At 35.3% G+C, this 15844-nt stretch overlaps 1 non-coding gene across 1 annotated transcript; it reads left to right on the forward strand.

Moving 5' to 3' along the window:
* Positions 1 to 15064: 15064 nt before the first annotated feature.
* Positions 15065 to 15195, forward strand: LOC126016472 (small nucleolar RNA SNORA22). The gene has a single exon (XR_007498270.1). It is a non-coding gene; the product is annotated as a small nucleolar RNA SNORA22 (small nucleolar RNA).
* The last annotated feature ends 649 nt before the right edge of the window (positions 15196 to 15844 follow it).

Consider the following 15844-nt stretch of genomic DNA (forward strand, 5'->3'; position numbering starts at 1 on the left):
CATGTACGAAGGTAAAATCCAAATGGATGAAAGATCTCGATATCAGACCCAAAACCATAAGATATATAGTAGGCAAAACACTCCAGGACATTGAGACTACAGGCATCTTCAAGGACGACACTGCTCTCTCTAAGCAAGTGAAAGCAGAGATTAACAGATGGGAATATATTAAGCTGAGAAGCTTCTGCACCTCAAAGGAAATAACTCAGAGATACAAGAGCACCCCACTGAGTGGGAGAAACTATTCACCCAATACCCATCAGATAAGGGGCTAATCTCCAAAATATACAAGGCACTGACAGAACTTTACAAGAAAAAAATATCTAATCCCATCAAAAAATGGGGAGAAGAAATTGACAGACAATTTGACAAAGAAGAAATACAAATAGCCAAAGGACACATGAAAAAATGCTCCACATCACTAATCATCAGGGAGATGCAAATCAAAACAACTATGAGGTACCACCTCACACCACAGATTGGCACACATTACAAAGAATGAGAACAAGCAGTGTTGGCAGGGATGTGGAGAGAAAGGAACTCTTATCTACTGCTGGTGGGAATGCCATCTATTTCAACCTTTATGGAAAGCAACACGGATATTCCTCCAAAAACTGGAAATTGAGCTCCCATATGAGTCAGCTATACCACTCCTAGGAATATACCCTAGGAGTACAAAAATACAATACAAAAATCCCTTCCTTACACCTATATTCATTGCAGCACTACTTACCATAGCAAGACTTTGGAAACAGCCAAGATACCCTTCAACAGACAAATGGCTAAAGAAACTGTGGTACATATACACAATGGAATATTATGCAGTCGTCAGGAGAGATGAAGTCATGACATTTTTCCTATACATGGATGTACATGGAATCTCTTATGCTGAGTGAAAGAAGTCAGAGAGAGAGAGAGAGAGACGCAGAATGGTCTCACTCATTTATGGGCTTTAAGAAAAATGAAAGACATTCTTACAATAATAATTTTCAGAAACAAAAGAGAGGAGGGCTGGATGTTACAGCCCACCTCATTAAGCTCACCACAAACAGGGATGAGTTTTGTTAGAGAAATAACTATATTGTGAACTATCCTAACAATGAGAATATATGAGGGAAATAGAAAGCCTGTCTAGAGTACAGGTGGGGGTAGAGTGTGGAGGAGGGAGATTTGGGACATTGGAGATGGGAATATTGCACTGGTGATGGGTGGTTTTCTTTACATTGCTGAAACCTAAACACAATCATGTATATAATCAAGTTTTTTAAATAAAAAATTCACTTTTACGTAAAACAGATCTAAAATAAAAGGAATAATTTTAGTGTAACTTTTGTGTTTTGCTTATTTGGTTTGGAGGCCACACCTACGCATAGTTAGGGCTTACTCCTGGTTCTGTATTCAGGAATAATTCCTAGAGATCTTGGGGAACCATACAGGATTCTGGGGATCAAATCTGGCTGATTCAGCAGCATGTAAGACAGTCTGAATAATCACTATACTACCTCTCCTCACCTGTTTGTGTGGTCTATATTGTAACCAATTGCTGAATATTTGTTTTGAGTTAATAACTCACTCCACCTGGTATTTCCATATATAAGTTTTAGAAAGCTATTTTATAATTGGTATTTTTTTTCTCTTAACTTCTACTCACATTACCTATAACTTCTGAAGGACCTATTCTGTCATTCCTTAGGCTAATTAATTATATTGAGATGACAGCAAAAAAATGTACAAAATATCTAAAGTCTACTCAGGTGAGCTTGGAAAGGGACTATTTGATAAAATATAAAAATGTAATTTAAGGGCTGGTGAGGTGGCGCTAGAGGTAAGGTGTCTGCTTTGCAAGCGCTAGCCAAGGAAGGACTGTGGTTCAATCCCCTGGTGTCCCATATGGTCCCCCAAGCCAGAGGCAATTTCCGAGTGCTTAGCCAGGAGTAACCCCTGAGCATCAAATGGTGTGGCCAAAAAAAAAAAAAAGATGTAATTTAAAATGGGGCTGGAGAGATAGCATGGAGGTAAGGCATTTTGCCTTGCATGCAGAAGGACGGTGATTCGAATTCCAGCATCCCATATGGTACCCCGAGCCTGTCAGGAGTGATTCCTGAGTGAAGAGCCAGGAGTCATCTCTAAGCGCTTCCGGGTGTGACCCAAAAACCAAAAAAAAAAAAAAAAAAAAAAAAAAAAAAAAGGCTATAGACTTGGTACAGTCTATGGGGCAAATGGCAAATGGGGGAGGTATGGGATGCATACTGGGAACAGGGATGTAGGGAGGACAAAACTGGTGGTGGAAATGACCCTAATTCATTGTCACTATGTACCTTGAATATTACTGTGATAGATTTGTAATTTACTTTGATCACAATAAAATTATTTTTAAAAAGGCTATATAGACTTTAAAGACACCAATCTTGTAAGAATATAGTTAACTATTTTCTTGATTCATGATTAATCTTCTCTCCCTCTCCCTCTTCCTTTCTTCCTTCCTATCTTCCTCTTGTCCCCTCCTCCTCCCTGTCCTCTTCCTCTGCATAAATAAACGACAGGAAGCAGGTAAGTGAAAAGCATATGATGTATCCATCTGAAAAGATAAACTTGGGTTATTTTTTCCTTAGTTTCTTCTTCACTTTTCTTGTGTTTTCTTTTTTTTCTTATTTTTCTTCTTTTCTTTTTTTTCTTGTGTTTTCTATCTTTTTAATAAACGCATCTAAAATATTTTCAGCTAAAATTATATTATTTGTGAGCACAAATAATATAATTTTAAGATGCCAAATAACTAAAGTTTCCTTTTTTGAGGAGGTGGGGGAATTGAGGAGGAAGATTCAGTGATAAGATATAGTCTCCAATCAGTTTTAAATTACTAGGAGTAAGAGTGCCCAGAACACAGCTACCGAGCTCCCTGACAAAGCCATTTTTAAGTCTATGGAGACTAAATGGCCATCATGAAGGCAGTCACAGTTGTATGTGAGAGATGGAGCTGGAAACCTGGGTGTCTAGCTGGCAGCTTTGTCCCTTACACCTGAGTAAGAGGCTAATTAAATCCTAACCTGCTGATGTCATCAAGAAGCAAGCCTGAAGCGCTGGCTTTCACCCCCACCACCACACTCACTGAAAGTAGCAACAGGTTTGTGAGCTAGAATCTTAAAACCTCTGCTCAAAGCAAAGGACACTGATGAGGTTAACATGTTTCACGAAGTAATTCCTGAAATACAAGTAACTGGTATTTATTAAAAAAATTCAAGATATCTTATTGTTAAAGTATAATCAACAAAGTTATACACTCTTAAAACAAATATTCCCTAATTATATGATTTATGGCAAGTAATGATATAATTAGGAAGAATATCAAAAATATATTCAATACCTCTTCCATTAAGCTTCAGTAAGTTACTTATTTCAAAACTAATAACCATAGAAGAAATCACTATAATATATTTACAACACAGCTTTCGGGAAATATAAGAAAGTGAAGGCATTGATCAATCTAATAACCCTCTAGCAAATTTTAAGGAGCGAATAAAAGAGGGCAAGTTTAATCTTGATTTACAATGTTTAATGTATCCTTTGCCCAAAGTCTTTTCTTAATGCTAACCAAAGGTCACCTGGTCTAAATCTTCCTCTTATACTATGCCTGTTGTTTTTTTTTTTTTAACAAAACTGGTAAACAATTCTAGTAAATTTTTATGTAAAAATGAATGAAGGCATTCCATGGTAGAGACATATTTATAATCTAAAATTCAAATTTTGGGGAATATCCTAATTTTCTAAAGGATCAATAAAATTAACTTTCTATGAGATGACTCTTCATTGACTATTTTCCACCAACTCTAGTAGTAACTGGCATAGTTCCCTGTTGCTGCATTCAAGCTAGAGTAGAAGTGAATCACTGCCAACTAAGATGAACAATGCTAACAAAGGAGTTCTCTGGAACTAAGGCTACCTCAAAGTGAGAACCAGAAAAAGAAGTAAAGGAGATTTCTTCTTCAATTTCCTTGATGTTCGCTCTTTCTTAGGGAAATTCTCTTTTAACTATATTCAACATCTAGAACCCTAAAGCTTATATCTTTTTTGTTGTTCATTTTCAATTTATCTAATCAAAATATACTTAAATCAAATTATATACTTATTTATGTAAGCATCAATATATGACCCTGCCTTGTCTTTAATTTCTCTAAACTTTACTAACATTTCTAAAAGCCAAAATTCTGTAATTAAAAAATAAACTTGAAGATTTACTATTATTGAATGAAATCTCAGTTATACAAATGCTTTGAGAACTGGACTGACTTCTTTACCTCACCAACTCTGCTCCCTCATGTGCCTGTTTGCTCCAGGTGTGTATTTTCTAACATCTAAAGAATATGTCTGTCTCTAGGTTATGCCACTTGATGCTCAAATATCTTCACTGAGCTCGTCTAGATGCAGTCTCTGTTCCAAAACATCTAAAAGCTGTGCTCGTGTGTCTCTCATCTAAAATGACTTTGCTATGAGGACAGAGCAGTGGTGCAGAGCTGTAAGATGTCTGCCTTACTGGCGCTAGCTTAGAACAGACCGAGGTTCGATATCCCAGTGTCGCATATGGTCCCCTAAGCCAGGAGTGATTTCTGAGTGCATAACTAGGAGTAACCCAAGCATCACCAGGTGTGGCCCAAAAACCAACAAATAAATAAAAATAAAATGTCTTTGCTTACCCTTTTTACTAAAAACTGAATACATATATTCTTTATCCCATGTGCCAGGCATATATTTCCATGGTATTTATCACACTATATTGTAATTGATGGTTACTTGTTTTTACTTGTAGAAAAACTACAAACATAGTGCCTAAAACAAGGTAGATCTACAAAGAGTACACAGAATTTTAAGAATATAATTTGAATTCATACACTATTAAAAAAGACAATCTCTTTAAAAGATCACCCAATAATCTCTTATTTTAAAAAGGGAGAAAATTAAGTTTAAAATATTTTTCCAAATGGAACCTAATTTTTCTGCAAACTTTTCATTCCCTTTTCCATGTTTTCCATGATAAACACATAAGCCTATCTTCATATTTCCTACTTGCAGTCTTCTAAGATTTTGATTCATGTTTATTCATTATTGATTGCCTGCTTCCCTTGAACATCTCTCCATTGGCAGATCTGCCAATATTTATTTTAGATGAACAATAGCTCTTTGAAGAGAAAAAAATAATAATATGGGGTTGCCTATAATGGCATTAAATCTGATCACCCTGATAATATTGACAAATTTTCTAACCATGCTGTTAATGTTTCAAAACTGAAAGGATGCTTTTAGTGTTTAAATATAAATCTATAGAACCTAAGATAGAATTAAATGTACCAATGACTTACCTGTAAAAATTTCTATGATGGAAACAAACCAAAACTATAGGTAGGTATAATACCTAAGTATCGGATTTTTATGACAAGAAAAGGAAAAAAGAAACAATTTTGATGCAAAATCTTAAACTAAAGTTCAATTACAATTTTCACAAAGCCAACAGGAAGTGCTGAATCAGTTGCTATCAGAAGAATCTAAGTATTCCCTCTGTTCATTGATTAGTGTGGAACAGCCAGCAGGAAGTGAAACATGAGTCAAAATAGTGATAGATTTCAGAGTGATAAGCAAGAGCTATATATGTAAGGTCACCTAAACTCCCAGTCAAATCTGAGATGCCATGTTCGTGCTACTACTCTAGGGTTTACATCCCCAGACTTGAATAATGAGAAGTATCTTCATGACACAATGACATCTAATCTCCACATTTTAATTTTTATATAAGCTTCTAAAACCAGTTGTAGCTATAGAAACTATCTTCACATGTAATTTGTACTTGTAGCCACAGTCATTAATACCATATATTTAGGAGCAAAAATGCTCAATCAATAGGAAACAGGTTGTTTCCACATATTATATGCAGCACATTCATGTTTAATAACAATATCAACCTTACTATATAATTTACTAGTACTAGTTGAGAAAAATACACAATTAAAAGATGAGAATTAAATAACAATGAAAAGCTTGATTACTTTTAATAGAACAATTAATTTTAAAGCTAAATCCAGAGATGAGTGAGATTATTCTATATCTGTCTCTCTCCCTCTGATTTATTTCACTCAGCATAACAGTTTCCATGTCATCTATGTGTAGGACATTTTTATGACATCATTTCTCCTGAGGGCTGCGTAGTATTCCGTTGTGTATATGTACTACAGTTTTTTTTATCTATTCAACTGTTGAAGAGCATCTGGATTACTTCCAGATTCTGGCTATTGTAAATAGTGCTGCAATGAATATAGTTGTGTGAAAGTTATTTTTGTATTGTGTTTACATACCCTATTCATGGATTGGGAGGATTAACCATTGAAATGACAATACTTCCCAAAACATTGGACAGATTAAATGCAATTCCTCTATGGATAACCATGCCATTATTCAAAGAAGTGGATCAAAAACTCCTTAAAATTCATTTGAAATAATAAACACTCAATAGCTAGAGCAGGTAAAAGAATTTGGGAGGCATCACTTTCCCCAACTTTAAATTGTATTACAAAGCATAGTCATTTAAACAGCATAATATTGGAATAAAGACAGACCCTCAGATCAATGGAATGAACTTGAGTATTTAGAGAATGTTTCCTAAACATACAATCTATTATCTTAGACAAATGGGCAAGAAATGTAAAATGGTGCAAGGAAAGTCTCTTCAACAACCTGCAAAAAAGTGAACTCAAACCTCCATCTAACACTATGCACAAAAGTCAAATCCAAATGTATTAAAGACTTTGATATCAGACCTGAAACCATACGGTATTTAAAGCAACATTCCATGACATTGAGACTAAACGCATCTTCAAGAAGGAAAAAGCACTGCCCAAACAAATGGAAACGGACATAAACAAATGAGAATAAATAAAACAGACAAGCTTCTGCACCTCAAAGGAAATAATGACTAGGATACAAAGGCCACCTGGAGAATGGGAGAAACTATTCACCCAAGACCCATCAGATAAGGGGCTAATATCTAAGATATCCAAGGTACTTGACAAAACTTAACAAAAAAATAATCTAACTCATCAGAAACTGGGGAGAAGAAATGAACAGACACTTCGATAAAAAAGAAATACAAATGGCCAAAAGGCACATGAAAAAAAAGTATTTCACATCACTAATCATCAGGAAGATGCAAATCAAAACAACAGTGAGGTACCATCTCATGCACAGAGACTGACACACATAATAAAGAATAAGAACAGCCAGTGCTGGCAGAGATGTGGAGAAAAGGAATTCTCATTCACTGCTGGTCCATCCTATATGGATATTCCTCAAAAGACTGGAAATTGAATTCCCATATGATCCAGCTATACCACTCCTAGGGATATACCCTCAGAACACAAAAACACAATACAAAAATGCCTTAAATAACATTAAATATTAAGAAGAATCAAACTTTTAATATATACTAGTGTTTTGTCAAACACATGTGTCTGCCTCAATATGATTGTATCTTTGTAAATGTGTTCATTCCAGGGGGTCTCAAACTCAATTTACCTGGGGCCGCAGGAGGCAAAGTCCGGGTGATCCTTGAGTGCAAAGTCAGTAGTAAGCTTTGAACATTGGGGGGTGTGACCCAACCAACTAAAACAAAACAAAACAAAACAAGATTCCTCGAGGGCAGGACCACAAAATGTTATCCGCAGGGCCACAAACAGCCCTCAGGCAGCGAGTTTGAGACCCCTGATACAGTATGGTATCAAAAGTATTTGTAACTAACGAACATTTCTGGTAAGATTACTTGTTTTTTGTTTTTGTTGTTTTGTTTTTGTTGTTTTGGGGGGCCACACCGGTGGTGCTCAGGGATTACTCTTGGCTCTTCACTCAGAAATCACTAATGGCAGACTAGGAGAATCATATGGGATGCCAGGAATCCAACTCAGGCCTGTTCCAGGCCTACAGCTTGCAAGGCAAACGCCCTACTGCTGTCCTATCACTCTGGCTCCAAGATTACTTGTTATTTCATAATGACCAAAAGCTGTTTACATGTACTATCACTATTAATTTGCCACAACAGAGAGTAAGGCTAAAATATGACGTCCTTTTATTTTTAACTACAAATAAAACAATTTTCCAAGAGCTTAGAGAGACAGTATCCCTGTATTATCTTTCTTACAAAAAACTAGCTTTGTGGGTGTTTGGCTCCAGTTCAATGTCCAGTATCACATTGCCCCCAACCATTTTTTGAGTACGTCAATTTAGGATCTGCATCATCACCTCTGGGAACAGCTTAGGAACCCCTACTTCACCAAAAATAAATAAATAAATAAATAAATAAATAAATAAATAAATGAATAAATAAATAATAAAAAGATTGACAAATATACTATGTATGTATTTTATAATTTATCTATTGTCTGAAAAGTCACTGATATTTGAGATTATTTGTCCCTAGTTTTCAATTCTGTGCTTTGTAAATTTGATCATAATGATTTTCTATCATTTTAAAGATAAATGTCAAAGTGATTTACCATTGAAAAATCTATTTCATGCCCTTTATTCTACACATTGTTAAAGATAATTACATGCCTCTAATATGGCCAGATTCTCAAATGATCATTGTAAACTTGAAGATATCCCATTAACTAGTATGTTTCCTGCTCTTTTATGTATATACTTATTTTGCAATGATATTTTCATCTATAATGGGAAGCAAACTATAACAGACATATAATTGAAAATCTGAAATGCTTTTACATTGATATCTGTTTTGTATTTTCTTATGAAAATTAGTGCTAATGTTTTCATCATAGGAAGAAAATTAAAAAGAAAATATTCTCTCTACCAGGAAATTACCAATGAGCTCAAAATTTTAAGTCAGATAATTTTATTTTAGAAAATAATAGTCTTTTAGCCTACATAAAAATATATTTTAATATTATTATAGCTTAGGAATGAAAATATGAATGTGCTCAGGACATATTGCCTTAAAATGTGACATTTTGTAGTCTAATACTTTAAGAGGGAAAACTCCGAATATATAGTTTATGTCAGGAAAGATTTTCTGACCTTCTCAACTCGCCTTTTTTACATGTAGCAGGTTAGAAAACCTTCACATAAAATACTACCTTTGCCCATTAGCCTGCTTTCCTGGACTCAGAGGAAAAGAGCAAAGAACATCCCTAGCTGCAAAAATAAGGAGATCCAAGAAACGGACTACGAAACCTTGCTGAGTCTCCACTTCCTGCCTTTGTTACTACCCCAGTCTCATTCTATCACCTATCATATTCCTCCAATCTATTCATTCTTCAACAAATGAATAAAAACCTACAAATCTCTTTTAGTCTTTATATATATTCTTGTTTCCTATAAAAATTACATTAAACAATCTATATGGTTTTCTCTTGTTCAGTTTATTTTTTTCAGTTAAATTCTCCAACCCATACAGGGGTCAAGGAAAATTTATTAAACTCCTACACACAATTCTCAAAATAGTTATGGTAAATTTTAATTAAAATGAGCCTGTCTTCTTTAAAATATTTTATTTGAACTTTAAAAGTGCAAGTATGTCACTCATGTAACACCACATACTGTGGAAAGAACAAAACTTACTTTTTTATACTCAGATTTATTATAATTATTCTACTTTATAAAAATATCACTTTGGTTTAAAATTCTGTTCACTACATATTAAGTTTATAAGACCCTGAATTCAAAGTTATTTACGTAGACAAAATAGCCATCAACCACTTCTTACAATCTTTTAAATATGGAAGTAAATTTGCTAGTTTTCATTATAGAAAGCATACTTTTGCCTATATTTTCTAACAACGTGTTCTTTTCTATAACAAAAAATCTTAATATTATCTATGTTTACTAGTTTGTCATTTTTCTCTGCAATTGTATATTATTACACGTAATAATTTTCATTTTCACAAAATTACACAAAAGGGAAAAAAGACACAAATCCCACATTTTGGAATAGATTATGACAATGCTAAGAAGGTAAATTTACAGATACTAGAGTTGAAAAGTTGATTCCAGAATGAAGATTAGAACAAAGGCCATATTGTTTATGGCATTTGGAAAAGAAAAGCAGAAAATATACATGTAGTCGTACCCTACCTTTCACTGAAATCTATTTTAAAAAGCTTTTTGAGTCATAATTTTGTTTCTTTGAATGTTACACTATAGGAATATGTAGTGCAAAGTTAAAAACAAATATATTCTAGGGTAAAATGGGACTGAGGAATGATACCTCAGGTGTCAACAATACCTGCTTTGTAATTATGAGACAAATTGCACCATACCAGTCTTCCAGATTTGCTCTCTGGGACCCCAGCATCACAACTGGTTTTAGTGATCACTCAATCACCCATGAATACCACATCCAAATAAAGGATATACCAATGTGCATCCATATGAGCATCAATGAGCCCTAGAAAGCACTACCACAGAATATTCATGAGCATCACAACTAAATGTGTCTGTTTCCATGCAAACACTGAGTGTTTAAGTAAGTATGTAAGCAAGTGTGAGTACACAATCTAGCATGTAAATTTTTCAATCTTATCTATTCAATTATGACAATAACAAAGGAAAAGGAAATGGGGGAAAGAGCAGGTCTTTATACATATATATTTACACACATATATACATATACATGTGTGTATAAATATATTTAACCACAGAATAATACAAAAATCCATTCATTGTAAAATACACATTATCTATGGTTTTCACATTAATCTATCAGCAAATTTTTTGCATTGTTTCTCTATAATAAAAAAATTTCATATACTAACCTCATATTTCCCTTCTTGTCTGCAACTAATTGAATCTTCTATTTCCACATCATCTTAATATCAATGATCAAGCTGGTGATAAGCTATTTAATTATTTATCATAGTCATTTCAACTATGATAGCTCTAGGGTAACTTAGTTTTCAGTTCTGTGACAAATACCCTTTATATTTTATTTATAAAATCTAGATTTTTAAAATAAAGAACTTCCATTGCAAAACTAAGTTGATCATTCTGACATTCTTGAACTTAACTTTTTTTTTTTTTTGTTTTTGGGTCACACCCGGCAGTGCTCAGGGGTTATTCCTGGCTCCAGGCTCAGAAATTGCTCCTGGCAGGCACGGGAGACCATATGGGACGCCGGGATTCGAACCGATGACCTCCTGCATGAAAGGCAAACGCCTTACCTCCATGCTATCTCTCCGGCCCCGAACTTAACTAACTTTAAGCATTCTGGTAAGCTACATCCTACAGCCGTTTAATTATTTAAATTTAAATATTTTAATGGAAAGTCAAGTTTGTAAATGTATGACACTATAAAACATTGATCTTGCTATGAAACTGCTTTTCAATAATATAAGTGTTTAAGTTCTTAATTTATCAGCCACTAATTTTTTTTTCTTTTTTTTTTATTATTTTAATTATGACAACAAAGATGCAAAGAAAGAGGACAGGGTAAAGTTACAGTGGAAGCCCAATCACCCATAAACAGGATTCTCAGTAGTCCCATCGATGATATCCCAGCCTTGAACTTTCAGCCAAAGAACATTAAGAAAAACAAAACTGAACCCATGTACAATACAATTATTTTGTCCCTCAAATCCCCAGTTGTAGTATATATTATTTCTTAGCAGCACACCATATAATCTAAAGATATTAGACTTATGTAACTCTTTAAACATTGAGGGCAAAGTACATTTATCTAGTTCCATGCACATGCTTACTAGTTTAAGTTAACCTCAAAAGTTTTAGTGGGTTGTTTTTCTTAAGGATTGGAGTCAAGGGAACATAGTAAAAAACGATATTAAAGTGGCATTTGTTTGCATAGGCCCACCAAAACATAAGGGACATGGAAAGACAAATTATGGTCTAAATATGTTGGGGACTGACTTGTTTGAGGCCATTTTGCTATTCTTTCTGCCATAATCCAGCCTTTCACCTAAAGGCTACATGCAGTCTTGCTGTAAGTTCTTGGGCCAAAGAGAAAGGAAAATGCAGCTGCAAAGTATAATTAATCTTTTAGCCCGGAGGAGAGCAACACAGCCCAGTACCATTCCCAGAAAAGAGGCCTTACTCCCTTAACCATATCCCTGAGTTTACAAGACATTCATTATTGTGTATATGCTACATTGTCTGTTCAAGATCACTGAGGCAAGCACATCTTGCACCACCTCCTGATAGTCAAGCAATTAGGAATGCAGCTAGAAGGTCACAAGATGTTTCCATGGATACTGCAAGAAGTATTGCCCACTTGCCTTATTTGGAATAATGAAGTAATTTTCATGCCAAAAGTGTGATTGACATCACCCTTGTACTGCCCCCTTTTCCTTCTCTATATAAGAAGGAGCTGTAGCCAAATAAAGTTACCCTTGAGCAGTGAGACATTGCCTTGGGTCTTTATTATTAACCTCTCTCAGATTTTTTACAGTGTGGTTGTGCTTCTACCCAGCAAAATAGGAGTGCGGTTGTCTGAGAAGTCTTCCCAGCTAATTCCTGCTGGCCGGGCCCCCCCTGGGGGGCTTCAGGACCCCCGCATTTGGCGCCCAACGCTGGGCTCGAAGACCACCGCCACACTCCGAACGACTACGGGTCGGCGAGTCCGGAGCTGTTTCGTAAATCGCAGGATATACCCCATCCGGGTAGGCGTTGAAACGAGTTAGCCTTAATCAAATATTTAAACTGCAGTTTTTTCAGTCGTTCTGATCACCGCCCCTGATTGGCTCTTGGGGCTTTGCCCGTTGGCTTCACTTCCATGGGTGTTTTCATTGAGTACTGAACTTAAATTCATTATTGATATTCAGTCTGAGTTGAAAGCCAGACATGTAGAGGTTACCAAAAAAGAATATTTGTAATTTTCTTATGTTTATTCATAATGTATGTCATTGGTTTATTATTACCTGTCCAGAAATTGTTGCGTCCACTTGGGACAAAGTAGGACATGAAATGAGTGATTATTTTGTAAATAATGATGATTCACAGAAGGAAAAAATTATGTTCCAATATTGGAGCCTGTTAAGAGATATCATTGTAACTAAAAATGCCGGAACCGCCAAAGACATCATCCATGCCGTTGAATCTCATGTACAACAAGTCTCCCGTGAGTGTTCCAGGACTCCCTCTCGTTCTAATTCTGTCTCTCATCTCCCTTCTCCCTCTGAGAATACTTCCCCTTGTCCTCCCTCCACCACTGATTCTTCTACCTTTGTCTCCAAAGTAAAACAGCCCTTCACTTCCCTAGCTTCAGCTCCGTCCCTGTTCCACCAAAACCTTTACTCCCCTCACCACCCTCCCCTCCTTAGCCAGCAATTGCAACAATACAAAGCCTTTAATTGGAAAAGCCTCAAAAAGCCATTTCAAGCCGTAACCTCCTATAGCCCCCAAGCCCCTTACACGCTCTCCTGCTTAGAATCTAAAAGCTGATCTCTTTGTCTCTTGGGAAGTTAACTTTTTTTTCCGCTGCAAAGCCCTTGCAGACAGGCAGGAATTCTGATCTCTAAGCTCGTATAGCTGGCCTCGCCTCTTTTCATACCTTAAAGGTACAGCACACTTTCCAGGTCCCAGCTTGCCAACATGGCTCTTGCTGCCCTCTGTGCCTGGAAGTCGCTCCCCAGAGCTGGCATTCCAGCAGCTCCCCCACACCGGCAACAAACTGTTGCTGCTTTCTCCCTCCCCCCCCCTTTTCTGACTTGAGTTCCCAACTCACCACAATTACATCCATGGTCTCTCACCTCTCTAACAAACTTGATAATGCTCTTGGCTCAAAAACCAGCGCTACCTGTCCTGTCTTTCTCCCTAATGGAGAAAGTCTTCCCCCGCCTGCTCAGCAGCCTCCGCCGCACCCAGAAGAAAAAATTCTAAATTGCCCTGAACGCTCAGTCCTCTAACCATGGCAATTTCCCTCCTCTCACCGCTCCCCTCTTAAAGCTATAGAAATGAAACTACTTGGCCAAATTAAAATCTAAACAAATCTAAGCCTTCAAAAACAGGCTGCTTCTCTTAATTCACAGGTTTCTGCCCTTCAGCGTTCCCCCCCCTCCTAAATCTATAGTTGTCTGTCCTCTGCCACTGAATTCCACGGCCAGGCCCCCCCCTCTTGAGAACTCAAAGAGGCAAACTAATAAAAGTCAGGGCTAAGTGCCATAAAACAGAAACTTGCTGCAGTGCCTACAAAAAATTCTAAGGGCACAGTAAGCAGGATAATTACAAAGTATCAATCTGCTAAAGCCATAAAACCTTGCGATATCTACACTTTGCTGTTAAAACTTCTGAGCTAATGTACCTTTTACTCAGAAACATTCTGCTCAAACCAATCCTCAGCCTCCTTCAGCCTCTTTCCCTGCCAGCCTTGGAAAACAGCCAGCTCAAACCCTGCACTCCCACTTTAAGCCTTCCAATTCACCTTGAAATAACCCAATCTTTGTTATTCAAAGAAATCTGAAAAGTGGCATCTCTTGCATATTCTCAAATCAATTAAATAAAACATGATGCCCCATGGTGCTTTTGCAACCCAGACTCCCCTCTTCAGTTGCCTATTCCTCTAATTCCAATAAATTAGTAATTAATCTTAAAAGATCTGCTTTTTTTTTTCCTATATATCATTCACCCTGCTAACTGTAAATAATTTGCCTCTAACCTTCCTGCTGTTAACTGTGCTAGCCCCTCCCCAAGTTATCAGTGAAAAAACTCTGCATTCACCTTGTCAGCCCTACACTCTCGTCAAATATGTGTTATTAGGTTTAGTGCATTAAGTAGTGTAAAGTAATTATTAAAACATTAAAAAGCAACAAAAAAATAACAACAATAAACTTTTTTTTTTTCATGCCTCTCAGAAAATTTTACAGCAAGGTCATAATTCTGTCACTTTACAGATAACAAAATATTAGTAAAAGAAAAACTTCTTTATGTTTTAAAATCCAAACGAACACAAAAGTGTTAAATTTAAATCTTATATTTCTATTAAAAGTTTTATTTTAATTTTTAAAGTATTTACAAAATTATGTGAAAAATAATGTAGTTAGCCTTTTTAAACAATATAGTTAATTTAATGCACAGTAAACACCTAGGTGTGCTTTATAGTACCCTTAGTTTTAACTTTGTGCTACAGCAATGGTTGTTCTTTATTTCTGCATTGAAAAAACTATTATTTTAAGTGCATTCAAAAATATCAGCACATTATATAAATCTGTATATTTGTTGTCGCAGTGAAAAAATACTATTAATGAAAACTATATTATATACAATTTTATAAGTAATATATAAAAGTAACTAAACTTTATAAGCAATTAACTAGTATTAAATATAATTTTAGTCTTAAGTTCTAGGTGTGTAAATGCATCAGATGTCTTTAACTATATTTTATAATAATCAAAGCATTTAATTTAGTATCTAATATTTTTTACAAATTATTCAACTTAAAGTCTTCATAGTAAAAACAGTTGTTTGTTTTTTAAAATCAGTTTTTATACCTTTAATAATCATAGTTCATGCTATTGTGTTTAATCATAAAAAATTTTAACACTTTATTGCAGCTTCTTACTGTTCTACTGCAAACCAATTTAAAGAATAACCTATTCATTTACAGCAAATCATTTCATACTTCAAGTAGAGACTCCTTCTACAGTGCTCATTAACCATTTTACTTAATGTTTTAAACTTCAAATTAAAGTTGTTTTAAAAATGTTTTGTGATAAATCTAAACCTTAAAATTTATTTTCAGCAAAGATCCACTCCATCTACATTAAGTACTTCTCAAAACTAAAATGTTTTTCTACAAAATTTTTTTTCTTCTCACAAACTTGCTAGCTAAATATTTAAAAGCGCTTGT

The sequence above is a fragment of the Suncus etruscus genome, chromosome 8 (genome assembly GCF_024139225.1).
Source record: "Suncus etruscus isolate mSunEtr1 chromosome 8, mSunEtr1.pri.cur, whole genome shotgun sequence".
Taxonomy (NCBI): Eukaryota; Metazoa; Chordata; class Mammalia; order Eulipotyphla; family Soricidae; genus Suncus; species Suncus etruscus.